At 43.5% G+C, this 27,679-nt stretch overlaps 1 long non-coding RNA gene across 1 annotated transcript in view; it reads left to right on the top strand.

The window, feature by feature from the left end:
* Positions 1-1,031: 1,031 nt before the first annotated feature.
* The window catches only part of LOC307217268, a 129,025-nt gene continuing 102,377 nt past the window's right edge, over positions 1,032-27,679 (top strand). The window contains exons 1-2 of the long non-coding RNA XR_013839508.1: positions 1,032-1,142; positions 2,073-2,226. This is a non-coding gene — a long non-coding RNA (uncharacterized lncRNA). The remainder of the gene's footprint in view (positions 1,143-2,072; positions 2,227-27,679) is intronic.

Genomic DNA, 27,679 nt, shown 5'->3' with positions numbered 1-27,679 from the left:
ACTCAAACAGACATAGAAGAAGAGTTTGGATTTGATATCCCACTTTATCACTACCCTAAGGAGTCTCAAAGCACCTAACAATCTCCTTTCCCTTCCTCCCCCACAACAAACACTCTGTGAGGTGAGTGAGGCTGAGAGACTTCAGAGAAGTGTGACTAGCCCAAGGTCACCCAGCAGCTGCATGTGGAGGAACGGAGATGTGAACCTGGTTCACCAGATTACGAGTCCACTGCTGTTAACCCCTATACCACACTGGCTCTCATACAACACCATGCTCTACCTCTCCAATTCAGCTTGCTGCTTTTTCCCCCCTTGGTGACATTGCTCCTACTCACTACCTCAGTGATGGCCAGACTTGGCCTTCCAGCTGTTTTGGGACTACAATTCCCATCATCCCTGACCACTGTTCCTGTTAGCTAGGGATGATGGGAGTTGTAGTCCTAAAACAGCTGGAGGGCCAAGTTTGGCCATCACTGTACTACCCTAAACTGCTAGCTCACATTGCTTCTAACTCTCTACTCTAAACACTGGCTTTATCTGTTGAGGAAAATGCCCCACCCATTTGTTGTCTGGCAACAAATGGAGCCCTTTGGATGCTTTGTTCTCCTAATGGTCCATCACCCAGGCTATCGCTGCATGGGAAACTAGACGGATTTATTTAGCTTTTGACATTTGCTGATTCCAGAGATTAAAACTGTCTAGTGCACAATTTAGCACCCGAAGCCTTAACTACATTCTAACATTTGTTGAGTTGAGAGATTATAATGGTCTGGCATCCGCAAACGTGTAACAATATACACTCCTAGTTTCCCAAAATAGCTAGCATATAAACAAATACACACAACAATGTATATAGTTGTATAAAAATGCTTATGCTTTAATTTTTAGAAAATTATGCTGTATAAATATCGTACCATGTAGGGCTTGGCATGCTCTCTCTCTTTGACAAATTATACTTATAATATATAGTGGTTTAAAGAAATATAATTTTGTGCAATTAGCTGGCCTTTATTTTTCTCCTGCCCCTTCATGGATCACTGCCTTGCTGTGGCGAAGGGGCTTGAAGAACTCAGAGAAGCTATGAACTATGCCGAGCAGGGCACCCAAGATGAACAGGTCATAGTGGAGAGTTTTGACCAAACGTGATCCACCTGGAGGAGGAACCGGCAAGCCACTCCAGTATCCCTGCCAAGAAAACTCCATGGACAAAGACAACAGGCATATAAAAGTTATGACGCTGGAAGATGAGCCCCTCAGGTCGGAAGGCGTCCAACATGCTACTGGGGAAGAGCGGAGGGCAAGTACAAGTAGATCCAGAGCTGATGAAGCGTCTGGGCCAAAGCCGAAAGGACGCTCAGTTGCGGATATGCCTGGAAGTGAAAGGAAAGTCCAATGCTGTAAAGAAAAATATTGCATAGGAACCTGGAATGTAAGAACCATGAACCTGGGTAAGTTGGAGGTGGTCAAAAATGAGATGGCAAGAATAAATATTGACATCCTGGGCATCAGTGAACTAAAATGGACGGGAATGGATGAATTCAGTTCGGATGACCATCATATCTACTTCTCTGGGCAAGAAACCCGTAAAAGAAATGGAGTGGCCCTCATAGTCAACAAAAGAGTGGCGAAAGCTGTACTGGGATGCAATCTCAAAAATGATAGAATGATCTCGATACGAATCCAAGGCAGACCTTTTAACATCACAGTAATCCAAGTTTATGCACCAACTACTTGTGCTGAAGAAACTGAAATTGACCAATTCTATGAAGACTTACAACACCTTATAGAAACGACACCAAAGAAGGATGTTCTTCTCATTATAGGGGATTGGAATGCTAAAGTAGGGAGTCAAGAGATAAAAGGAACAACTGGCAAGTTTGGCCTTGGAGATCAAAACGAAGCAGGGCAAAGGCTAACAGAGTTCTGTCAAGAGAACAAGCTGGTCATCACAAACACGCTTTTCCAACAACACAAGAGATGACTCTACAGATGGACATCACCAGATGGGCAGCATCGAAATCAGATTGATTATATTCTCTGCAGCCAAAGATGGAGAAGCTCTATACAGTCAGCAAAAACAAGACCTGGAGCTGACTGTGGCTCAGATCATCAGCTTCTTATAGCAAAATTCAAGCTTAAACTGAAGAAAGTAGGAAAAACCACTGGGCCGGTAAGATACAATCTAAGTCAAATCCCTTATGAATACACAGTGGAAGTGAGGAACAGGTTTAAGGATTTAGATTTGGTGGACAGAGTGCCTGAAGAACTATGGATGGAGGCTCGTAACATTATACAGGAGGCAGCAACGAAAACCATCCCAATGAAAAGGAAATGCAAGAAAGCAAAGTGGCTGTCCAATGAGGCCTTACAAATAGCGGAGGAGAGAAGGCAAGCAAAATGCGAGGAAGATAGTGAAAGATACAGGAAATTGAATGCAGATTTCCAAAGAATAGCAAGGAGAGACAAGAAGACCTTCTTAAACGAGCAATGCAAAGAAATAGAGGAAAGCAATAGAATGGGAAGAACCAGAGATCTGTTCAAGAAAATTGGAGATATGAAAGGAACATTTCGTACAAAGATTTCCATAATAAAGGACAAAAGGGGAAAGGACCTAACAGAAGCAGAAGACATCAAGAAGAGGTGGCAAGAATACACAGAGGAATTATACCAGAAAGAAATGGATATCTCGTATACTCCAGGTAGTGTGGTTGCTGACCTTGAGCCAGACATCCTGGAGAGTGAAGTCAAATGGGCCTTAGAAAGCACTGCAAATAACAAGGCCAGTGGAAGTGATGGTATTCCAGCTGAACTATTTAAAATTTTAAAAGATGATGCTGTTAAGGTGCTACACTCAATATGCCAGCAAGTTTGGAAAACTCAGCAGTGGCCAGAAGATTGGAGAAGATCAGTCTACATCCCAATCCCAAAGAAGGGCAGTGCCAAAGAATGCTCCAACTACCGCACAATTGCACTCATTTCACACGCTAGCAAGGTTATGCTTAAAATTCTACAAGGAAGGCTCAAGCAGTATGTGGACCGAGAACTCCCAGAAGTGCAAGCTGGATTTAGAAGAGGCAGAGGAACCAGAGACCAAATTGCAAACATGTGCTGGATTATGGAGAAAGCTAGAGAGTTCCAGAAAGACATCTACTTCTGCTTCATTGACTATGCAAAAGCCTTTGACTGTGTTGACCACGGCAAACTATGGCAAGTTCTTAAAGAAATGGGAGTGCCTGATCACCTCATCTGTCTCCTGAGAAATCTCTATGTGGGACAAGAAGCTACAGTTAGAACTGGATATGGAACAACTGACTGGTTCAAAATTGGGAAAGGAGTACGACAAGGCTGTATTTCGTCTGAATGTATTTTGTCTTGGATGAATCCCAAGCCGGAATTAAGATTGCTGGAAGAAATATCAACAACCTCAGATATGCAGATGACACAACCTTGATGGCAGAAAGTGAGGAGGAATTAAAGAACCTTTTAATGAGGGTGAAAGAGGAGAGCGCAAAATATGGTCTGAAGCTCAACATCAAAAAAACCTCACCTCCTGGCAAATAGAAGGGGAAGAAATGGAGGCAGTGAGAGATTTTACTTTCTTGGGCTCCATGATCACTGCAGATGGTGACAGCAGCCACGAAATTAAAAGACGCCTGCTGCTTGGGAGAAGGGCAATGACAGGCCTAGACAGCATCTTGAGAAGTAGAGACATCACCTTGCCAACAAAGGTTCGTATAATTAAAGCTATGGTTTTCCCAGTAGTGATGTATGGAAGTGAGAGCTGGACCATAAAGAAGGCTGATCGCCGAAGAATTGATGCTTTTGAATTATGGTGCGGGAGGAGACTCTTGAGAGTCCCATGGACTGCAAGAAGATCAAACCTTTCCATTTTGAAGGAAATCAGCCCTGAGTGCTCACTGGAAGGAAAGAGCCTGAAGCTGAGGCTCCAGTACTTTGGCCACCTCATGAGAAGAGAAGACTCCCTGGAGAAGACGCTGATGTTGGGAAAGATGGAGGGCACAAGGAGAAGGGGGCGACAGAGGACGAGATGGTTGGATAGTGTTTTCGAGGTTACCAGCATGAGTTTGACCAAACTGCGGGAGGCAGTGGAGGACAGAGGTGCCTGGCGTTCTCTGGTCCATGGGGTCACGAAGAGTCAGACACGACTAAACGACTAAACAACAACAACATTTTTCTCCTGAGTACACCTATACAGGCTTGCGTTGCAAATATGCTGTTAAAGAACAACCCTGGGCACTTAGCAATACAGAAGTGTAGGAACTGGATGGAATGGGTTAATTTCCATTTCTTAAAAATGAAACAATGCTAAGACATTTCACAGAGGGATGACTGGTGGGTTCACGCCAAGATCGCGCCCCAAATTAACATCAGGTATTGCTGCTTGAAATGTAAACCAAAAAAACTTAACCATTCACCTCCATCTGCCAGCTTTGTTTTCAACAACATGCTTTGATTCAAAGTGATAGCTGGTATCCAAGCCAAATAAGCAAGTATTTTTTTTCCTTTCTAAATGCTGTCTGTCACATCATGTTACTCCGGTTTCGCTTTTTCACTCTTTGCACCAACATGATGCACTGTAACTTAACATGATGCGTCACATGTGACTTAATGCAACGAGACAGGAGAGCATAGCTGCACTTTCTTGAAAAGAAAAAAAACACACACCTGCTTTTAGAAGTTATCCTAGCCCCTGCTGAGGGCACTTACATAAAACCTCCAGCTTGGATACCTGCGGAGGATATTGTGGGTTGCTAGATCTATATCTGTGATCCATATTACACAACATATTTCCTTTTTCTTTCCTTTCCTCCCCTTTGCTATGACCTATTTTCTCTCTCTCAAGCTCTTACTATTTGAAAACAGGAAAGGAAGAAAAACTAATCACCACTATCAGCGCACGAGTCCACAGATCAAATGAGTGATGCCACAGAAGTTTCAGCAGAGAGGGCTGGCAATGTGCGCTCCACCTACTCAAAAATGTGAGCATAAGAAAAGTTTAATGGATCACGCCCAACATCCTGTTCTCATAGTGGCTACCCAAATGTCTCTGACAGACCCTGAAGCAGAACCTGAGAACAAGAACATTCTCCCTTCCTGTGGTTTCCAGCAACTGATACTCAGGAGTGTTACTTCTTCCCACCATGGAGGCAGAGAATAGCTATTATGGCTAGTAAGTAGCTAGCAGTGAATAGATCCTTTAAGTCCGATGTGGACTGAAATATACTCGGAGTCGAGAGTGGATTTCATGCTCTTTATTCAGCTCATAGTGGTGAGGAGGAATGGAAGTTCCCCCACAATATCTGCTCCATATACATTATTTACACAATGGGCTGCACGTGATTGGCTAATTCCGGGATTCTCCTGTAGGCCAATCAGGTTGTGGATTCACTTCCACCTGGAGCTGGATTGGGTGGCTCCTGTGGACCAATCATACTGCTGCATTGTTCTAGGACCAATCAGACTGCTGCATTCTGAACCCTATTGTTCTAGGACCAATCAGACTGCTGCATTTTGGATCCTATTGTTCTAGGACCAATCAGACTGCTGCATTTTGGATCCTATTCAACTCAGTACATAACATGGGCTCAAAAAAAGAAAAAGAAAAAGAAAAAGGATTTGCCAACCACTCTGGCCACTGCTAGCCCTCACCTACCAGACAGAGGAAGAAGGTGGGGAGGAATATTCCTTCTTGCCAGTGCTGCTGCTGTCCCCCAGCTGCAATTGTTTCCCAGCTGAAATTGCAACCCAGGTTGGAGAAGAATTATTGGGACAGATGAGCCATTTCAGAATCCCTGAGCACTTTAAAAATGCTCCGAATTTGCATTCTGAGCAGACGCTTTATACAATTCAGCAACATTAGTAAGAAAAGCAGTGCTCTTGTGTGCATATTATCAGGTAGAAGGTACTGCTCATTGCAGAGATGGCAAGGAAAACCTCAACTTCTAGGCACCTCTCTTCTCCAGAGCAAGAATCTTACTTTCTTTTTGCATGCTGTAGACCTATTCCCATAGGTGCTGCTCCATGCAGGGAGCTGTGTGAAGTTGACTCAGCCCACTTCAACTTCTTCATCTCATGCATTTATTTTGGCAGTGTGAAAATTGCCAGATACTTTGCCATGAAGAAGTTTTATTTATACCCTGACCTCCCCAGCCAAGACTGGGCTCAGGGTGGCTAACACCAGGCATAAAAACTATTGATTAAAATACAACTTAAAAACAACATTAAAATGCAGCCTCATTTCAGTAGAAACTCAAATCAAAAAAATTTGGGGGGATGAAAACGTCAAATCTTCACCAAGGCCAACTATCCAGACTGGTCCTGTGTGGGCCAGAAAAAAGCCAGGGAAGTCCCCAAATAGGAGTTCCATCACAGAAGGAAAAAGGAAAAAGGAAAGAGGGGAAGGGGATCAAGTTGATTCCAAGTCAAAGGCCAGGTTGAACAACTCTGTCTTACAGGCCCTGCAGAAAGAAATCAGATCCTGCAGGGCCCTGGTCTCACGAGAAAGAGTGTTATAAAGGCCCTGGCTCTGGTTGAGGCTAATCTGACTTCCTTAGGGTTCAGGACCTCTAGGGTGTTGCTATTTATGGACCTTAAGGTCCTCCGCGGGGCATACGGGGAGTGGTGGTCCCATAAGTACAAGGGTCCTAGGCTGTGAAGGGCTTTAAAGGTCAAAGCCAGCACCTTAAATCTGACCCTGTACTCCACTGGGAGCCAGTGCAGCTGGAAAAGCACTGGGTGAATATGCTCCCATGGCAGGGACCCCATGAGGAGCCTCACTGCAGCTGGAGTTCCTGGGACAACTTCAAGGGCAGCCCCGCGTAGTAGTCAAGCCTGGATTCCCATCACCCAAAACCAACTTATGATAAGGGGAGTGTGCCATTTTATTCACCACATTTTATTCATATACCACACCTGTAAGTTAGGGATGGCTAAGCAGCAGAGAGCAACTTGGTGAACAGGAGGGGCTGCTGGTCTCTCCCAACATTGTTTCCAATGTATCTCTTTATTCCCCATTTGTTCCTGAAGTAAATCTTTATCCCTCCCCTTGCTCCTGATGGAGATCTTCACTCACCCTTTCTTCCCTGTGTGTGGCGCAATTTTGTGGTTGGCTTCATGCACCAAAATGTCTTGGGCTGGCCCTATCAAACAGTCAACAGTGGGAACACGTGCTGTAGCATGGTAGGTAGGAATGGACAAATCTGTCAGTTTTTCATTTTTCCAATCTTAAATTCAGTTCGTCACATTTATGCATCAGTCTCTAATATTTTAAAATGCCCCCCCCCCCCGCCCATGGCCGCATTTTAATCTGGATTTGCGCACAATATTTTCACGAAAACATGCATTTCTGTATGCACCATCCCCTAATGCACACATTTCTTAGTTGGAAATCTGCACTGCCAAATTCAGAGAAGTGCACATTTTGAAGGATTTAAACATTTCAGAAAGTGTGAATTTGAAAGAATCGCATTGAAATACAAGGCCAATGAAATTTCTCCCCGCTCTCTAATGACACATACCTGCGACACTCACCTCTGATGTTAGTGCTGTGTGCACATGAGAGAGACAGACAGACAGGAGGCTGTGGCATCTTAAAGACTTAAAAACAGGAGGCACCCAAAATATATCTAAATCTGCCTTTGCATTTAAGGTAGAAAGAGGCAGGCCTTTTTTTTTCAAATGGGAAGAATATGTTCATATATGTTGAGGAGGAGTGGAGAAGAGAGGGAAGTTTCAGTATGCCCCAGGCTAGTTGGGTCTGCAATAAGTGGGAAGACATCTTGATTTCCCAAGAGGCAGAAGCTATTTTTACCAGAGAGCTTTCAGTCAGCAAGCAACAGCAGCTGAAACACAACACTATGCAGCACTGGAGCGTGCACAGTAAACATCATACCTGCATTGCAAGCTGCCCCTCAGGGCATAAATGTCTCTCCCCACCACCACCAGCAGCACCATTCCTCATCATCGACGCACAGCTCTTTGTACTTGCAGGTTTGTTAGTCTGTCTGAACATGTCCTGGAGGTAACACAGGGAGAATTAATATTAATGTCTGAAGGTGCTTTGGTTCCAGAAGAGTGCCAGTCAGATCATTCATTGACGTATAACCCATGCTGTAAAGAAGGTGGCATTTCAAAGTGCACCAGGCCAGAGCCTGCAGGCTTGTCCCAAAGCAAAGCTCCTTTTGATGACCTTCACTAGAAATTAAGCAGCACATGAAAACGAACTTATATTAGAAGCAAGCGGTGTTGTTAACTCTCATTTAGCAACAAAGTGTGCATCATTATGAGAGTGTTTGGGTATTGGTGGGGGACTTATTGTTTATTTACTTATTGCATTTATAGAGCTCACCTTTTAACTGGGGAGCTCAAGGCGGTATGCGTGGTTCTCCCCTTCTTCATTTAATCTCCACAACAAACCCGTGAGGTTGGTTAGGCTGAGAAGTCCAAGGTCACCCAGAGAGCTTCAAGGCTGTGTGAGAATTTGAACCTTTGTTTCCCAGGTCCTAGTCTGATACAGTGGTACCTCTGGTTAAGAACTTAATTCGTTCCGGAGGTCCGTTCTTAACCTGAAACTGTTCTTAACCTGAAATACCACTTTAGCTAATGGGGCCTCCCGCTGCTGCCGCTCCACCACCGCATGATTTCTGTTCTCATCCTGAAGCAAAGTTCTTAACCCGAGGTACTATTTCTGGGTTAGCGGAGTCTGTAACCTGAAGCGTCTGTAACCCGAGGTACCACTGTACTCTAACCATTACAACACACTGGTTCTCAATTTGCACACTATAAAGGACTCTCCCTGGGACTCTTGGCATTAGGAGTAGACAGGTCCTCCCCTTTTCAGTGGTATCCCCAAGTACTGTGCTTTACTTTTTCTTATAAGCCTGAATGGCAAGCATCTAGGGGCACTACCAAAGTCCTGGCAACGTTAATAAGTGGGTCTGAGGACCTCAACCACCTAGAATCAAACTTACTCCTTTGTGTATAGTCCCGTCCCTTCATTTGCAGAGCTATATCCTAGATTTTGTTTCCTGCTCATGGTAGTGTCATGGGATAACACTAAACTAACCACTAAATTACTCCCTCACACACTCTGCCAGACTAAAACCAACTAATGCTCATCATTTCATGGTAACTGAGCATGCACTTACCGGTATTTCTTCAGTCCTGTCAGCACTCACTACCTGAATTCCCTATTCCCCTTTTTGAGGGAATAATGCATCTTTATCTTTTTTTATGAGCCAGGACACAAGAGCTGGAAGGTGTATGATAAGCCAACCGGACCAAAGATTACTGTATTTTTGGTTTTTTTACTGTATTTTTGGTTTTTATGGAAGCCGCCCAGAGTGGCTGGGAAGGCCCAGCCAGATGGGCGGGATATAAATAATAAATTATTATTATTATTATTATTATTATTATTATTATTATTATTATTATTACAGGACCAAAGTTATAGAAACATACCCGAGTGCAGCAACACCATGTTGTTCAAGCAAGGTTTGGTTGCAACAGGAAGCCCGTGATATTCCTTCCTGACCAGAAGGGTTCAATGGCCAGCTTGGGTGGGTCATTAAGGGCCAGGAAGTTTTTGAACCCTGGTCTTCCAGGTCTAGTCCGACTCTCTAACCACTATGCTACACTGACTTATTTCCTAGAATAAGAAGTGGGAACTGCAATGTCCTTACCTCCTCACAGGAGTGCTCCCACCAGCCAGCCATGGCTTCCCTCAGAATACTACAGTCTAGCCACACACGCCAAGTTTCCTTTTACAAGTAACCCACAACATTCATTGGCTGTTGAGCATGTTCTTGATTCTTCAGTTCACTCAGCACTCAGCACCTTGAGTGCTCTATTAGACAGAATGATACAGCTCTTTCCCCCTGTCAGATGCTCAAGTGTAAGGAATCAACTGAAAATAGACTGTGGTTGCAGCTCCAAATCCACTTGCTGGTGATGAGTGAACTGAAGTGCACTGTGCTACTTTTGAATGTTTTGTGTGTGTGTGTGTGTGTGTGTGTGTGTGTGTGTGTGTTGCGCTGCTTTCAGGATTGCAGTCCAAGTTCACAGCAATGATGGCTCAGGCCTAGCCTTACCACAAGGCAACTCTAGATGGTTGCCTAGGCAACTTAGGCTGCCGCGGAAACTATAGGGAGCAATTTATCCCCACCACCACCTCTTTCAAGCATGCTTTTGAGCAGCAACTATGGAGAGCACAGGGCAAGAGACAAGCAAAGTTTTTCACAGGCAATAGCCAGAAGCCATTGTGTGTTGCTTTTGATGTTGTAATTCCACTAAGTTTTCAAAGCATTTTCGGTACTCTAGTGTTCCCGAGAGACCATCTTGGCTGCGAGCCCTGGAAGACCTGCTTCCTGCCTTGCAGGATTTTCCCCACCTGGCCTAGGAAGGTGGGGCCCTGGTTGACTCCACACCCTCCAACATTTTCGTCTCCCAAAATTGGGACGTCAGAAGCCACGCCAGAGTGCCTTCCACTCTGGTGCTCTGGCGTGAGACAGAAGGGTCCAGAAGGTGCTGTGGTGCAACCCTGCTGATGAGCACCATAACAAAAAAATGGGACATTCTGGGATGCAAACCTAAGCCAGGATTCACTTCTGTGATTCCAGGATGCCCTGCTTAATACAGGACAGTTTCGTGAATCTAAGTTTGGCCTCATTGAGAGGCAGTATTTCAACATGAGTAGGAAAATGAGAGTACCTGGCCTAAAGATATTTTTTTTTTTGGGGGGGGGGGGAAGCACTGTATAAAAGTAAGGCCAGAAGAAGCCTGGGTTTCACTTTCTCTTTCTTTCTTTCTCTCTTCCTTCTAGTGTGGTGTTGTGTACATAGTATGCTTAGTGTTAGGGTTTAGACTTATAAGATATTGTAAGTTTAAGTTAAGTCTGCTGCAACTGGATTTCTTATGGACAGTGCCAATCGTGAATGTATTTGATTTGTGACCATTATGCTCATTTGCCTTCAGTAGCAGTAAAGCTCTACTGGATGAAATATTAATTGTCCCTGGTCTATTTTTGGGAATCCTGCAACATGTTTAAGTTTTTACTCTGCTAACTATACGTTGGAATCTGCTCTGGATCAATACTGAGTAGAATTCTATGACAGGAACACCCCCGCCACCGCCTCCACATTCTGCTTAAAGAACTCTTAGGAGATTTTCTCCAGAGGGGATTGCGTGGAAGAACCACATGGGCTTCATAGTCCAATAGGAGAGGAGCTGGTAGTTGGACATTTATTCAGTTCTGCCCCCAGTTCAACCTTTTTCTCTTGCAGAAATGCAAGTTATCCTCATGCAGCTGTACATACCAAGGCTGAGGGACCTTGGGCCCATAGATCAAATTTGTCCTTCCAGATATTTCTGTTGGGTCTCTTTATTTAGCTGTGACTTAGTTATCTTCCCATTCTACTTCCCATAGCTTGCTGGTCTCCTGCCTGAACTGCCTATGAATGAAGAATGAAGTACAGTCATACCTCGGGATAAATACGCTTCAGGTTTAGCACTTTCAGGTTTCGCTGCTCACGCATGCGCAGACGGTCAAAATGACATCACGCGCATGCGCAGAAGTGGTGAAACGCGATCCGTGCACACGCAGGTGTGTTGTTGCATCTTACATTCTGTTTGGGATGTGAACGGGGCTCCAGAACAGATCCCGTTCACATCTCGAGGTACCACTGTAGTGATATCTCCAATATTTGTGTTAAGGATGAGCAGGAAAAAGGTCATTGTTTCACCTTGGAACTCAGACCTTGGTAGTTATCCTAAGGCTTATATATGTGCCATGCTTCATATTAGAAAAGACAGGCAGCAACATGTTTTGTGACCCTGGTGTGGGTGGTTGAACATTCATTGCGAGCTCTCAGATGGACCTAAAATCATCTTTCCCAGAGAGCACTACTCTCAAATAAATTAAGTCAGTTGTGACAAGTGATTTACCATCATCCTTTCAAGCCAGAAAAGGGCATCATAGCTATTCCACTGCAAGGAAAGTCTGCACCACCTAGAATTGCTATGAGGTGACACATTTATTAGAAGTATGAATGGAACTGAATATTCATCTTATATCTGTGGGCTTTTGTTTTTTAAAAATTATTTTCCTGAGCCATTCTGTGCTCTCTTTGCTTTGAACGGTAATTTGGGTTCTGAGCATTCTGTATAAGAATGAAGGTCTGTGGTCCCCATTCACTATAATGGGGAATCTAAAAACTGCTATAACTTTTTTCCTTTGGCCAAAGTTGGAAAAATCTAATGGATTAGGAGACCCTTTGGAATGGATTATTCATGTCAAATTGCAGAGAAATACATCCAGGGGTGGTTGTTGTTGTTGTTGTTTTTTTTTTTTGGGGGGGGGGGTAAAAGGTATTAACTTTTCTCTCTTTAAAAAAAAAAATATTGAATTTTCAAACTGTAACAACAAATTTTCCACAAATCTTAATTGAACAATTTATATATCCATATTTCTCCCCTCCCCCCTCTTTGACTTCCCCCGTATTTCAGTACTGATTTATTAAACAAATTCTATAATCTGCCGGTTATATATTTGTGAACTCTTATATAGTTGTGAAAGTTTACTCAAAACCTGCCAATGGGTCCAAATCTTTATACTGTCCTTTTATATAGTTTCTAAATGGTTCCCACTCCCTTTTGCAATCGATGTTGTCTTTCTCATGTATCCTCTTTGTCAGCTTAGCTACACATAGTCCATAAGCTTTACTTGCCATTCTTCCTTTGTTGCCGTTTTCTCTGTTTCCCATACTTGTGCTAATAAAATTCTTGCTGCTGTTGTCGCATACATAAACAATCTACAGTTTCCCTCTCTTAGGTATTAACTTTTCTCCATCATCCCTTGAAGGAAGGTGAATGTTTTTTTCCTCTCTCCTGCTCTTTCTCACCTTAAAAAAGAGGTTGCAAAATGCTATTTATTCTTAACTATAATCTCTCTCTCCCCCCCCCCTTTAAAGAAAACATCATTTGTAGCCTCACACCAGCCTTTCCTCCCCAGGGTATTTTTGTGTCTTCTGAAGAGGCCTCCAGAAGGCCTTACATTGCGAAGTTGTCTAAAATGCTGCCTGCAGAGTTCTCGAGAGCTTTGTGGGCCTTTTGTTGTTGCTGTTAAAAGAAAGCAATGCAGGATTTCGTAAAATAATAATACCAACTTAAAGCTTAAAAAAATATATATCTTCCACAGATATGTTTTAACAGCAACAACCCAGAGTTCTTCCAGTTTTTGAACAGCATCATTTCTTGCAAAACCTTTGACTTACAGAAAAATGGAGACATAGGAGACGACAGAGTTGTATCTGAAGAGAAAAGCACAACAACAACAGATGGACAAGGCTTTGTGGTGTGCTAATCTGAGGTGAGGGGTATTGACATCACACTTTGAGTCTGTAGAGGGGAAAGTCCTCACACCAATTATTTGGCCTCCACACAGAGTCAGTATTTATTACATTCATGTAATTGAAAGGTTTCTCCAGAGGAGCTCATTGCAGTGTATAAGGCCCAGACCCCTATTTTATCTCCTCACAGCTTCACATTCCACACTATGTAATAATTACATGCCTCATTGGCTCATTGTTTGCGCAACTTGTCAGGGGCTAGCTTGCCTGCTCCCCAGCACACAGACATCTTTCTTTTGCTCCCTTGTGGTACATCCCTTCCTGTTCTCTGGGCCTCATCCACGAAGAGATTTCGCTCACCATGAGCTTCTGGGATACATTCACCTGATGGATGAGTGGTTGGGAAGCACCACGGGAATAAATAACTTATTCTTTTCCACCACGCATCAGCAGTTTGGAGGTTATGGGAGTGTTTCCTCTTCCTTTCCCATCTGCTAGCGATATGAGGATTCTCCTATCATGAGGGCAGCCAGATATGAATAGCCCAGGGATTACTTCTGTGGTTAAAGAGGGCAAGCTCAAAGCTTTTCTTGCTCTGCTAAATTCCTCGCAAACACAGCAACTTAATCGTTCTGACAATTTGCAAACAAAATGTGTCCCTAAACTGTTAACCTCCAGAAGTATCTGGCAATGTAATAACATCTCAGCTATCTGTCATCACAGGGAATAAAGGTGTTTGAAAATGGAATCCATTAACATCCTAGCTTTTTTCCTTCCTCACATGCCTGGAAACATTTTAGTGTTTTCCCTTAAGACTAGCCGGGGTGGAAAGGATGTAATAATCTTTAAGCATTGGTTAGGATTCTTTCAGTGTGTGTATGAGAGAGAGGTGGGGGACAGTTGGGGGCAATTTATTAAAACCAAATCATCATTTTTTAATGTAAAAATGTTGTTCCTCACACCAAGGACACGTGAATCAGGTCACTGCTTAACCCTGCTTTACTGAAATGAAACTGAGCCTGAGAGATTGTCCAACAGTGAGTCTCTAACTTAGAGTGGATCCACACTTTGTTCAGTAAACATGGCTTTATTCTGTGGGGCTTACTTTGCACTTGATCCAATAGCTGCAGCTATCACCGAATAATTGATGCTTTTGAATTATGGTGCTGGAGGAGACTCTTGAGAGTCCCATAGACTGCAAGAAGATCAAACCTATCCATTCTTAAGGAAATCAGCCCTGAGTGCTCACTAGAAGGACAGATACTGAAGCTGAGGCTCCAATACTTTGGCCACCTCATGAGAAGAGAAGACTCCCTGGAAAAGACCCTGATGTTGGGAAAGATGGAGGGCACAAGGAGAAGGGGATGACAGAGGACAAGATGGTTGGACAGTGTTCTCGAAGCTACCAACATGAGTTTGACCAAACTGCGGGAGGCAGTGGAAGACAGGAGTGCCTGGCATGCTCTGGTCCATGGGGTCACGAAGAGTCGGACACGACTAAACAACGACAACAAAGGCTTATCCATACTTCCTCTTGGGACACTATTTTCTCAAGGGGAATCTCACTCATTTAATGGTTTCCGGAAGGTGGCCATTGGTTCTGATTTATTGGTAAAGATTGTGTTTTCCCTGGAAAAGGAACAGGGCAAAGAGAAAACTGCTCTGAGCCATGCTTCCGAGTCAAGGAACAAGCAAAGGTGTGGATGAGCCTTTGTAGCATAATGCTGCTGCAAGATTACTGACAGGAGTGAGACCCTGTCAGCATACAGCACCTCTGCTCAGACACCTGTTTGCCAATTTGCTGTTGAGCCAAGTTCAAGGGGTCACAATTAGTACATAAAGCCCTTAACATCTTGGGACCAGTTTACTTGTGAGATCACCTTGCCCCATATGCCTCTTTGACAGCTTTGATCTGTGGAACTGGCACTGTTACAGATACCCCACAATACCTATTCTGAATTTGCAAGAAAATGGTTGTGTGGCTGCACCCACACATTGGAACTCCCTGCCTTTTGACATCAGGCAGGTGTATTTATTGTACCTTCCTTGGTGCCTGCTAAAAACATTTCTGCTTAGGCATGCCTATCCAGACATGTAGGGATTGCTGGACTAGATAAACTAATCACCTGACCTGACAGGCACCCACGTTCCATCGGGATGCAAAGCACATGCATTTAGGGTGGAGTGATTGTCTATCCACACCTGAGGGCTGCATTGTTCTGTGATGGAAAATGTGATGCTGTGATGCACATTCAGTTTAACAACAGGATTCACACCTGGCACAACTTGCAGGAGAAAAGCTCAGTGGTGCCTTTTAGTTACACATGTGAAAACCTTCCCAGAGTGAAGCGGAGACATAAGCAGTCACATCAATGGGCTTCAGTGACAGTAACCAAAGCAATAGTCATTAAATTAACAATACAACCTCAGAAACAGGAAACAAAATAAACAAACAAGTTTGCCATTATTTCTCTGTTCTGAGGACAGTATACCTGCGGAATGCATCACATTTAACTTCAGTATATAGTATAGTAATATAAATAATCATACAGATAGAGTACATGTTACCCCCTTGCTGACTGGTACTCTGTGCTCCCATCGCCTTTGAAGGACATTGGATTTCTCTAGAGAATGTCATGCTTATTTTGTGCATGTTGTGAGTATATATTGAGGCAGCCCAGGGAAATCTTTGGGGATTCCTTTCAATTGTGTGCAAATCACTTTCCTGGTTAGTATTCTACAGCCGCGTTCTGTTTAGCAGACATCTCCTCTCCAAAGTTTCAATAGCCACCATTTATCGGCACAGAGCAGCAATCAGCAAGTATTTACCAGTGCATTTGTATCACTCAAGTTTTTTCTGTATCCAGATGCATGATTCTGCATGATTCACTTTTCTTGCTTTCTTGACTCTCAGTATCAGAGGGCCATTGCATAGCATGTGTGTACAGAAAGAGAGAGGCAGGTTGTGATTGTGCAGAACATTGTTTTGGGTTTTTGTGAGGTTCAGTTGCTGCTGTGAAAACTCATGCCTCAGGGATGAACGTATGAAAGCGTTCATCTAAAAATGCAAACAAACTTCAAACCCAATGCCTGCCTTCCACACTTCTCCAGATGGGTTGTGCCTGTCCACTGCCATGGGCTGGATTGGACGAAACCTCTCTCCTGATGTCACCCATGCCTGTGGAAGGAATACAGCATACACCTGAGCTCCCACCCACCTGGCATGACCAGTCCACCTCAAACGTCTCTATCCATCCATGTATGACTGCAATGTTCTTCTAATGTAACACACACACACACACACACAATCCAATGTATAGGCCAATTTTGCGCCATCAGTTTGGTAACTGGTAATAACATCTGAGCTATGTGCATTGGATTTTATGTGTTTAGGCTGCATTTTAATATTAATGTCCAGTGTATTTTCGTAGTTATCTGGGTATGTTGTCTTTGGGAAGATGCACCAGGTGGACAATCCCTGCCCCATGTGTATGGGCCAGATCAACAGATCCTCCTGTCCAATGTTTTCCATTCACTGTGGTTTGGGCATGTTGTTTTTTCCCTCAAAAGCATCCTCTAGTATGTGATCCCAGGCAATCATGACTTTGTGATATCACTCCACTTCCTGTGAGCCATGTGAACTTGCATGTAGTTAAGTATCCTCCCCCATGTGGGCTAGGAGATCCCAAATTTGAAAAAGCACGCAAATGAATCTGCGTGGGTATGTCCATTCTTAACGCTTTGATATATCAACATTGCATTGTGTCAAATATCTGTTGACTGTGTGCATCTCCAGAAAGCAGTAGATTTTGTGCCAATGATGTTCTGAATCTGTGCCAAACCACAACAACCGACAAATCTATTTCTTTGGTTTAAAATAAACATGCAAATGAAAAGCACAGAATGACTTTTGCATGATTTATTCTGATCCTATGATTCAACTTTCTAGAGCTATGGCCATTTTCAGCACTTATGTGAATGGAAAGCAAGATAAATTGCTTCCCACATGCTTCGCTTCTACAGTGTACTAGCTATACTATTTCTCCCAAAACTTTCCAAATGTTGATATATATACTGATAACAAAGGATTTAGTACTAAGCTATATGTAGCAACAGTGGATCTGTGTCTTTAAATGTTAGTCTCTCCCAATCACATGTAAAGTGGTGGGGTAGCATAGGAGCCAACTCCTAAGGGCCAAGGTCCCTTTGGCCCCCATAATAAAATACTTGAGCTCCCGCCCAAGTTTGAAATTGTCATTCAAATGGTCTGCATGCTCCACATCTTGTGATCAGTTATGTGGGGTAGGGTCTACCTGGGCCCCTCCAATATTTTATTCAAGCTGGCACCCTTGTAGGGTAGAGAGGTTGTAGGTTGGGAGTGTTGAATCCTCCACTTTCTGCAGGGCAACCCAAGACATTTTGTTGTCTATCTGTAACAAAAAGATGGAACACCTTCCATTTGATGGATAGGAAGTGACTGAAAGGCATCATTCACTGTGTCTGAGGGCAGCTGGCTAGCTTTGAACATAGGAAGACCCCTGGAGGATTGGACCAAAGTCCCATCTGGTCCAGACTCTGTTTTTCCAGTGGACAATCAGATGTCCATGGGGAGCCCACAAGCAAAACGTGAGGATAGCAGTATTCTACCCACCTGTGATTCCCAGCAACTGGTAGTCTACCTTTGTCAGTGGAGGTAAAAAGAAGAAAATAAACGATCCCTGGATGGTTAAGTCTAGTCAAAGGTGACTATGGGGTTGCAGTGCTCATCTCGCTTTCAGGCCAAGGAAGCTGGCGTTTGTCCACAGACAGCTTTCCAGGTCATGTCACCAGCAGGACTAAACCGCTTCTGTCACAACGGAAACCGTGACGGAAATCAGAGTGCACAGAAATGCCGTTTACTTTCCTGCCACAGCAGTACCTATTTATTTACTTGCACTGGTGTGCTTTTGAGCTGCTATGTTGACAAGAGCTGGGACAGAGCAACGGGAGCTCACCCCGTCATGGGGATTTGAACCGCTGACCTTCTGATCAGCAAGCCCAAGAGGCTCAGTGGTTTAGACCACAGCGCCACCCGCATCCCATGTCAGTAGAAGTAGGATATAGCCATCATAAATAATATAATAAATAAACAAATAATCATGACTTGTAGCTATTGATAGTCTTATCCCGCATGATTCTGTCTGTAAGTGTCCAGAGATTTGTCCTAAAACACCTCAGTGCCATTCTCTACCCCCCCTGCCAGCATTTGCCACCTGAGACAGAGCCCTTCCTTTGCCTAATGGTAGGGCCACTCTACACTATCTCTCACAGAAATCAGTTCCCTGATGTCACACACACACACACACACCCCACAAACTGAGCTCTGATAGAAGAAGTGGGCCCAGCTGGGAGAAAAATATTGGGATGGGAAAGTGGCAGGCTTTGTTTAATTATATAAATGAGTAGCTGCTCTGAGAGCTTGATTACATTCTACAGGCAATTTCCCCCATCCCTAACTCTCCAGGGAAGGGATATTAGAGCAAGTAAATGGTAGGCATGTTGAATGGTGTTATGAGGTGAACTGAGGTCTCTCCTCATCTCATACGTAGGTTTTGAGAACTTTTGTGTGCCAAGGAAGCTCACAGACAAATATGTTTTCCTTCCACTGTTTCAAGTACCTCATACGCCAATTCTCAGAAGTCCAACATGAGAGTTGGACTCCATAAAATCCTCCCCTGAGATTTAATTTCCCCAACTATAAGTCTTTCCCTAAAGGCAATCTAAAACATAACCTCATTCAAAGGAGATTTGTCAGATGGAAAATTCAAATGAGTTTTCCCTCAAATCTGCCCTCAATGAATCATCCCAATTCCCATGATGTCAAGTACATGATACTAGAGAAAACCCTTCTGCAAAAGTAAGTGCTGGAGGGTTGTTTTGAAACCATCTGAGATCCAATTCCCATGTAATAACAAACCTCTTCCCGTCCCTTGCATGCTCCCATTGTGTGAACTACTTCCTCTTTAGTGCAACTCTTTCCTAATTTTGCTATTACAGCTGAGCCTGTTTCACACTATGCTTTGCAATCTTGGTTTGGAGGGCAAAGGCAAACCTCAGTTTGCTGGTTTGGATGTAACAGCAAACCATGGCTGGCACTGAAGTGGAAATTATAGAATTAGAGTGGGAGAGGAGGAAAGGGAATAGGAGAAGGGAGTGCACAAACCAAAGTCTTGTATACACAGTGGCTTGGAGTTACATCAGAACAGAGGGATGAGGAACCTGTGGCTCTCTAGATGTTGTTGGGCTTCAACTCTTATCAGCGCCCTCCAACATGCCCAATAGACGGGGATGATGCAAGTTCTAGTCCAACAATATATGGAGGGCCTCTGTTTCCCCAAACCTGACTCCCATTAGTATCTACACTTTAAAATAAGCAAATAAGGTCTTGCCAGGAACAGCAGCCTCAGGTTAAATCCTTCTTTTATCCCATATATATCCCATATGTCTTACTTTGCCTCCTAACATATAATATGGGCTTTTCCTCTCCCTGATCCACATTTTTGGGTGTCACGGGTGATGGTGGCAAACAGCATGATAATGTGAAAATGTGGTAAATTGTTCTGCACATTGAAAAGTGGGGGGACTCAGCACAGGGTTGCTATATTGGGTGGCAGGTGTCCCCCCCCCCCCGCACCTCTTATAATGCATAGTTGCTCACACACAAAAATCTATATAGCTTTTTTGTGAATTACACCATTTCTAATGTGCAGAAATATGTTTGTATACCAAAGAACATGCAAGAAGGCGAGTTTACAGTTGCAAAAGGCCTAAGCCTGCCCATGACTTTTAAAAAAATATCCTGGGTTATTTTGTGCAGAACCCTACAGTTTGCAAGATCATGCTTTTGGCTGGGTTCCTGTCCAATTAGGTACACCACCAGAAATGCAGATTTATTGTGATTTTCTAGTGACCTGCACTTCACTTCAAGCACACAATATCCTAATTAAACCATAGCCCAAGCCAACAAGATTTTGGAAGAAAGTGCATTTAGAGTAGACGGATGTCTTGTGTGTGACTCATCCATAAATCTAATGGCAAACCTCCCCTTGACTCCCAAGAGAGCAGGCTTACTTTTAGAAGGTTGCAGCAGCGTTGGTGTAGAGACTCAAAGGCAGAGAGACTCCTTCCTGAGTCTTCCAGATATGAATTGATATTCTGAACTGTCACAATCATATGATTAATTCCTAGATCAGGCAAAGCCTGTTTGTATAGGGCAAAAGGTCTGTCTGATAGTTGGGGGGTGGGTGGAGGAATTTGGGGTTTCAGTTCTGCTTTTCAGTTGAGTATTTATTGGAAAACCCAGCTGCGAGTTTGAAATTTGGCAGGCTTGGGTTGCACATCAGTCAGATTCATTCAATATGAGCAAACAACAAAATGATCATCATTATGATGGGTTGTATGTCTAAAGCGTGGGAGGGGGCTACACAAAGCCTCCTTATACTGCCTTATACTGAATAAGACCACTGATCCATCTCTCAGCATTTTCCACACTGTGTGATGGCCTGGGATTCAGATTCAGATGCTGAACCTGAGGAATCCCAGCCTGCACAGGATCCCACGCCTCCAGAACCAGCTGAGCTGGGGTTGGGGCATGAGCCTGAAGGGTCCTCACCCGTGCTGGATCCTCAGGTGCAGGCACCAGCTCAGTCTGCTCTGGCTCCTGAGGCATTGGAGGACCCATTGCCTGCAGGTACTCCACTCTCAGCCCCGTCAGAGGAAGCTGGGGTTGCCTCTGGGTCCGGTAACCCTCCATCCTCTCCTGAGCTGCAGAGGCTCAGGGCAGAGAGGCAGAGGGAACTAAGTTCCCACAGGAGAAGTGCTCACCTCCAGGCCAGGAGAGGTGAGTCACCTGTGCATCGGGGCGGCCCTATGCCTCGGGGCATATAAAAGCCAGCCAGCCCCAGTCCCAAGTTGCGGGAGCAACGTTGGTGGTTGTCAGTCACTGCCTGAACCCTGCCCTGCACCCAGCTTTGACTTTTACAGACTGCCTTGATCTTGCCTCATCGATCATAGACTGGACTTGGATCTTGCCTCTTGATTAACCCCCGGGACCAGGACACACTGACTGGCAGTGGCTTTCCAGGGTTTCAGGCAGAAGTCCTTCCAAACCCTAGCTAGAGATGCTGGGGATGGAACTTAGGACCTTCTGCATGCAAGGTAGATGTGCTACCACTAAGTTATGACCCTTCACCATGAAACTAAAGGTAAGTCTCCTTGCATACCAGTGCCGGCTCCTTGCATTTCTTACTTCCTTCATTGTAATGTTGTCCTCAAGGCCACCACTTCATCATTCCTTTCATGAGTTGATGCTGTGATGTACAGAAGCCCCGCATGAAGCATTCAGGAGTCAAGCAGTATTTCAAGGAGGGCTTTGTTTCAACTGCAGTCTTGCATCATCATAAAACAGTCTTCTTACATCCAGGAATCAGCATATGCTGGTTGGATTACATACAGTGGAGATGAAAACATCAACCATGCCTCTTTATACTAGCTAGCTATAGACCAATTAGGCAACTCCCCATGTCTCGTGGTGCTGAACTCCTTGATACCCACAACACTCCAACAGTTAAGGGCACCAATTCTCTTATGTGGCAGAAACTACTGGAGTGCTCTCAGAAAACACCTGTTAGAATTGGGCTGATATACAAAAGCTTCCATCTGCTGAGTGGTATTCAGCCTATTTAGCTGCGAAAATGAGTGCAATACTCCCAGAATTCCTAGAATTATATTTTCTCCTATAACTCTTCATAAAGGGATTCTATCAGTCAAGAATAGCTCATGAGGATGGGCAGCACAACACACCTGGCCTCCCGTCAGCAGGCTCAATAATGCTTCCCAGGAAGGAGAAAGGGAATGGCGAGGTGGCAGGGTGTTTATGTAGGCATACCAATAGGAACGGTCTGGCACTCCGGACCTCCCTACCAGTTTGTCCCTTCCTGTCAAGTGTTAGAGATGTTGCTGATGGGAAACCAGGTGTGTCGTGCCTCCGCTCCCTGCCAGCTGCTGCTGCTATCAATTTTAGGGTTGTTTTTCTCCTTCCTATTTTTCCCATATATCTTAACTCTCTTTTTTTTGTTAGAAATCATACGTTTTTGTTGTTTCATCTTGTTTTCAATGGGTTTGTTGACTGCATAATAAAATTTTATTTGCTTCTTCTCCTGGGCCTCTTAACATAATTTTGACATTTTAAACTTTATTTAACATAATTTAAGTACAGATGTTGACAGCGACGTCTCTGATTTGCATGTGTGCGCCCTTATAGCGTTGATTTTAGTTCCGTGACTGTCATTTGTTTCCTCTTCGTACTGGTGCTGGACTGTGTTTTATTGGATTCTGTTGTGCATTTAGATTGCGTTATGCTGATTGAACTTGTTTTAAATTGCTTAATAACCTAGGTTATTGAGCAGCTAACCAACACAGTGCACAAAATAAAATGTCTAGAAGTACGGCGTTCCAGTCATTTTCTGTTTAACAAACACATTTATATATTCCCTTTATCCCAGCAAATCAATGCCACGAGACATATGCACAAGTAAGCACACAGGGATACTTAAGGAACAACTACCAGGGAGAAAAAGCAGGGCACTCATTCAAATCTGTATCTCCTTTGATGCAGGAGAGCAAATTACATTTCACATGGAGTACCCTACTTGGGAGTAGATCTGCTTGTAAGTATCCTGTGGGAAAACCTAGTTGATTTCTTGAAATATGGGTTTTTGTAGACAATCTCCTCTTTCCTCAAAGGCAATGATGTTTTTCTAGGAGTGTGCAATGATTCTGTGCTGCAGCAGAATAACAAGGCAAATTGGGGTGATTTGGAGTCATTTCACCCTTCCTTGAATCAAATTGTGATGTCGGCAAAGTACCCCCAGACGAATCAGGGCACTGTGGTGGAGAGAGCCATAACTCATAATCTGGTGAACCGGGTTCACTTCCTCCTCCTCCTCCTTAGGGTAGTAAGAAGCGGGATATCAAATTCAAACTCACAAGGCCTGCTGCTCTGATTTTCTGTACTCTCTACTTTTCTGGGCACTATATCTATATGCTTTTACGTCTCTGTTTCTATACTCTAGATCCACGGGATTTGCAAGAAGTGAGGTGGTTAGAATGCTGCCTGCGGAGCAATGAAGAACTCTGAATTAAAACAACAACAGAGCACAGCTTTTCTTTTTCCTTTAAAAAAAATCATTTGAAGCTCATCTGCACTCTGCAGGCAGTATTAAGGACAGCCTGACCTTGCAATTTCTGTTGGAGGATATCCCTTCCCAATACTTGCGAGTGCCAGGAAAGCTATGTTGGCTGATGTGAAGCTGTTAAAAAAAAAAAAAAAAAAGGACAAGCAAGTATACAGATGATTGGTGACTTCTTAATTATTTTAAGGTAAATAACTTATTTTAAGGTAAAGAAAAGTAAGACAAATCCCTGCTCCTATCCTGAAAACATGAAGCTCATACAGATCTTAGAGTTTTGGTTGGCCTAAAAATTGCCCTAATATGGTTTGTGGAGAAAAGAGAACCACTTTCACTTCCCCCATGAAAGCCTTTGCACCTGCAATCTGGAAGGTTCAATCCTCCCTAGTGGGGTGGGTATGGTGTGTCCTGTGTCTACAAAGTTCATCTCCTTCTGCCAAAAGGATATATATATATATATATATATAGTCATTGTTAGATTCCCCATAAGAGTGAATGGCGAACATATGGTTTCATTTTACACCCAGCATCTCAGAAGGTGAATCACAAATCAAACTGGACAGAGTACAGAGTGATTCAGAAACAGAATGTTGCTTTTTTAACTGCAAGCACAAGGCAAATATTGGGGTCCATACAGACCCTTAGAAAATACTCTTCCTGAAACAATTTCATATAGTCATGCATTTGGAAGCTAGCCCACTGGGCCATTTAACCCAAAGTTTGCTTTAGAGCATGATATGCTATACCTAAAATCCTCTTCCTACTCATTTTCTTGGAAATAATCCCTAGTTATCACTTATGCACTTACATCCAATTCCATGTGCTTGTTTGCTTATTTATTGACCAATGACATCCTGCCCTCCCTGTGTGCACGGAGATCATTGCCCTAGACGTCCTGTGTGAATCACCAAAGATGGAGGTTCTTTCACAGGCAGCTCAGCAGCTGGGAAACTGCTGTTAGGTGCCACATTCCTTCTGTATCTGCCTAGATGCAGGCAAAGTCAACAGGACATAAATGTGCATAAGCACAGAATGGGAGCCATAAGGTTGTTGTGTACAGGACTTCATGGACCAGCCTTACCCAGTAGCCTTCCTGGTGACTTCGGTAGTGATAGGTTCTGACAGCTACTACAGCCAAACATGGAGAACCACCTCCCAGCCTTTTCTGTGTCACTTTGACTTGCATCTTGCTCTTTCATGCTACAAGAAGATGGGAAATGCTGCCCGAGGCAGCTGACAGCACTGAAGGAGGGCTGGGAGAAGGCTCTTTGCATGAGAATGTGGCAGCTATTGGAACCACCAGCTCCTTCCTTCACCTCTTGACTTCATGGCGGCACATTCCCAGACTTCTGTTTAAACAGACCCATAGATTAAACATTTAATCTATGTCTACCTTGCATAGTCTAAACCTACTATTTCTTGCAGTATTAACAGTGGATAGGGTGAATAATCCTGTTCAGTCTCCAATTTCAAATGCTTTTATTAAACAATGGGAACTGTTTCATTGTCGACCAAAGAAGAATGGCAAATCAAGTTGATGGACTATGTCGAAATGGCAAAGTTAACTGGGAAGCTCAGGAAGACAATAACTTTTTTAAAAGAATGGGAAATGTTTATAATGTATACACATAATCATTGCAAACAGGCCAAAACATTAGCAGGATTCTAAATACACTTGTAATGTAAAAGTACAGATAATTTAGGATGATGAAAAATTGGAAAAGTATTGATATGTACTTGAAAATATAATTAAGAGAATGCATGGGTGGGATGGGGGGAAGTCAGGAGATTCAGAGAAATCTCAGTATGTGGAATTTGTATGATATTTTTATGTAACTTTATTCTTCTTCTCTTTTGTTCTTTTTCTTTCTTTTCTTTTGTGTGTGTGTGTGTGTGTGTGAGAGAGAGAGAGAGAGAGAGAGAGAGAGAGAGAGAGAGAAACTGTGTCACCCTGGAATATTGGTTAAGAATCTGTTCCCATCTCAATTTTTCCAACCCCAGCCAGAATATTAACAGCCATTCTTTGTATGAACTCTCCACCCCATATATTGTTAGAAATTTGTGGCTGCCAGGCATCTCTAATCCATGAATCCACCAAATCTTAGAATTTAATCAAGCCAGGCTAGCTTCCTGAACCCCTGGATCCAGCAAGTGTTAAAATATAAGCCAGGCTAGTTTCTTGATGAGGTGATCACCTGGGTGATGGGCTATTACAGGGCTCAGTGCAAGACGGCAAATGGGTGGTGCCTACTCCCTCAACAGAAAAAAACAGAGTTTAGAGTAGAGAGTTTAGGAAGGAGTGGTGTGACTTGGAAGAAAAGAAGCCGGGAGAGAGCACCATGCCTAATCTCTGCTTGAATCCAAGGCTGTGGCTATGGGAGAAGTATGACTCTTTTGGAATGTTAATGCTGTGAACCCCTCCATTGTAGGCTCAGGTTGTATATATGTGTAAATAAACCATATATCATAAAGACACCACAGTCTCTTCTGTGCCTCATTTCCCCAAGGAAACACAAGCCTTGGCTAAGCACCTGGAATCTCAAACAACTCAGAGATTGGGATGGCGTGCAACAATATTTTATCTCCTTTCTCTCTCTCTCCTTTAGGCCACTGTCTTGTTGCTTTCAATATTATTTTTAGGTGAAGGGTCATAGCTTGGTCATAGAACATCTGTCTTGCAAGCAGAAGGTCCTGGATAAAATCCCTGGCATCTTCAGGTAGGGCTGGGAACGCACCCTAACTTAAACCCTGGAGAGCCACTGCCAGTTAGTATAGACCAGGGTTTCCCAAACTTGGGTCTCCAGCTGGTTTTTTTGGACTACAAGCCCCATCATCCCTAGCTAGCAGACCAGTGGTCAGGGATGATAGAAATTGTAGTCCAAAAACAGCTGGATACCTAAGTTTGGGAAACCCTGGTTAACTGAGTTAAATGGACCAAGGGGTCTTACTCAGTATAAGGCAGGTTCCTATGTTTATGTAGACCTGGAAATTGTCCCCTGGTGACCCTTTGACCATCTGTAGAGACAATCCTGAGCTATCTGGACCAAGGGTCTGTCTGATTCTGTATAAGACAGATTTCTATGTTCACATAGGCATGGGAATGCACCCTGCCTGAAACCCTGCAAAGTTGTCAGTGTAAGCAATACTGAGCTGGATTGACCAAGAGGTCCTACTCAGAATAAGGTAGCTTCCTATGTTCCAGTTGTTGTTGTTGTTCTGCAGCACACAATGAATACAACTCCACACTACTGGCATCCATAAAGTCTGGATAAGATATTAGGCAAAAGGAGATTACCAATCTGCTGAGAAGATGCTGCGAAAGGCTATGTACAAAGGCAAGTAAACAAACATGGCTTCATTACACAGTTCACTACACCTTGCAAGCAATAGGCAGTCCTTTGTCCCTCGCCACATACAGTATTTCATCTGCACCGCAACCCAGGAAAGCCAATAAAACATGAATGAGCGTTGCCAAGGCAAAGTTTTAAGACTTATGATTTTGAATTTTCTATTAGGGATAAGGTTAAATTTATGGATGATATACTGATTTAGAAATGTGTTTAGACAGGAACGTGGCATTTCCTATCCCACCCCCACCCCCTTCCCCTTCAGGCTGGAATCAGAAAGCTTGGTGAAAAGAAGATTGTTAAAGGTTCGGCAGTACATAAAATAAATTCAGCTTATACTTTCAGAGAGCCCTCTGGCTGTATAAAAAGATGATGACAGTGACAGTGGGGGGAAAATTGCTTATATCTACAATTCTCCATTATTTTCTCATTAGCCTGAGTTTTAAAGGGAATCATATTAGTGCCTCCAGAGGATGAACTATATAAACAAGAACTACAGATTTATCTGTGCATTAAAAGAAATGCTATGGTAACAGGTTTGATTGCCTCCACTGCAGTTTAGAATTCTAAAGGATGAATTATCCTGAGATAATCTCACCTCTGTACCCTTTTCTATATTATATTTCATACCTTTAATCCTCCAAGGCTATGGCTATCTAATAATACCCCTTTTGCCTTTCTTCCTGCTTTCCATGTGGCAGCTAAAAGTATTTCCTTACCATTTAACTAAAACACATCA

Source organism: Podarcis cretensis, assembly GCF_951804945.1.
Source record: "Podarcis cretensis genome assembly, chromosome: 5".
NCBI classification, from domain to species: Eukaryota; Metazoa; Chordata; class Lepidosauria; order Squamata; family Lacertidae; genus Podarcis; species Podarcis cretensis.
Note: the sequence above shows the minus strand (reverse complement) of the source record. Positions and strands in the feature narration are given on the sequence as shown.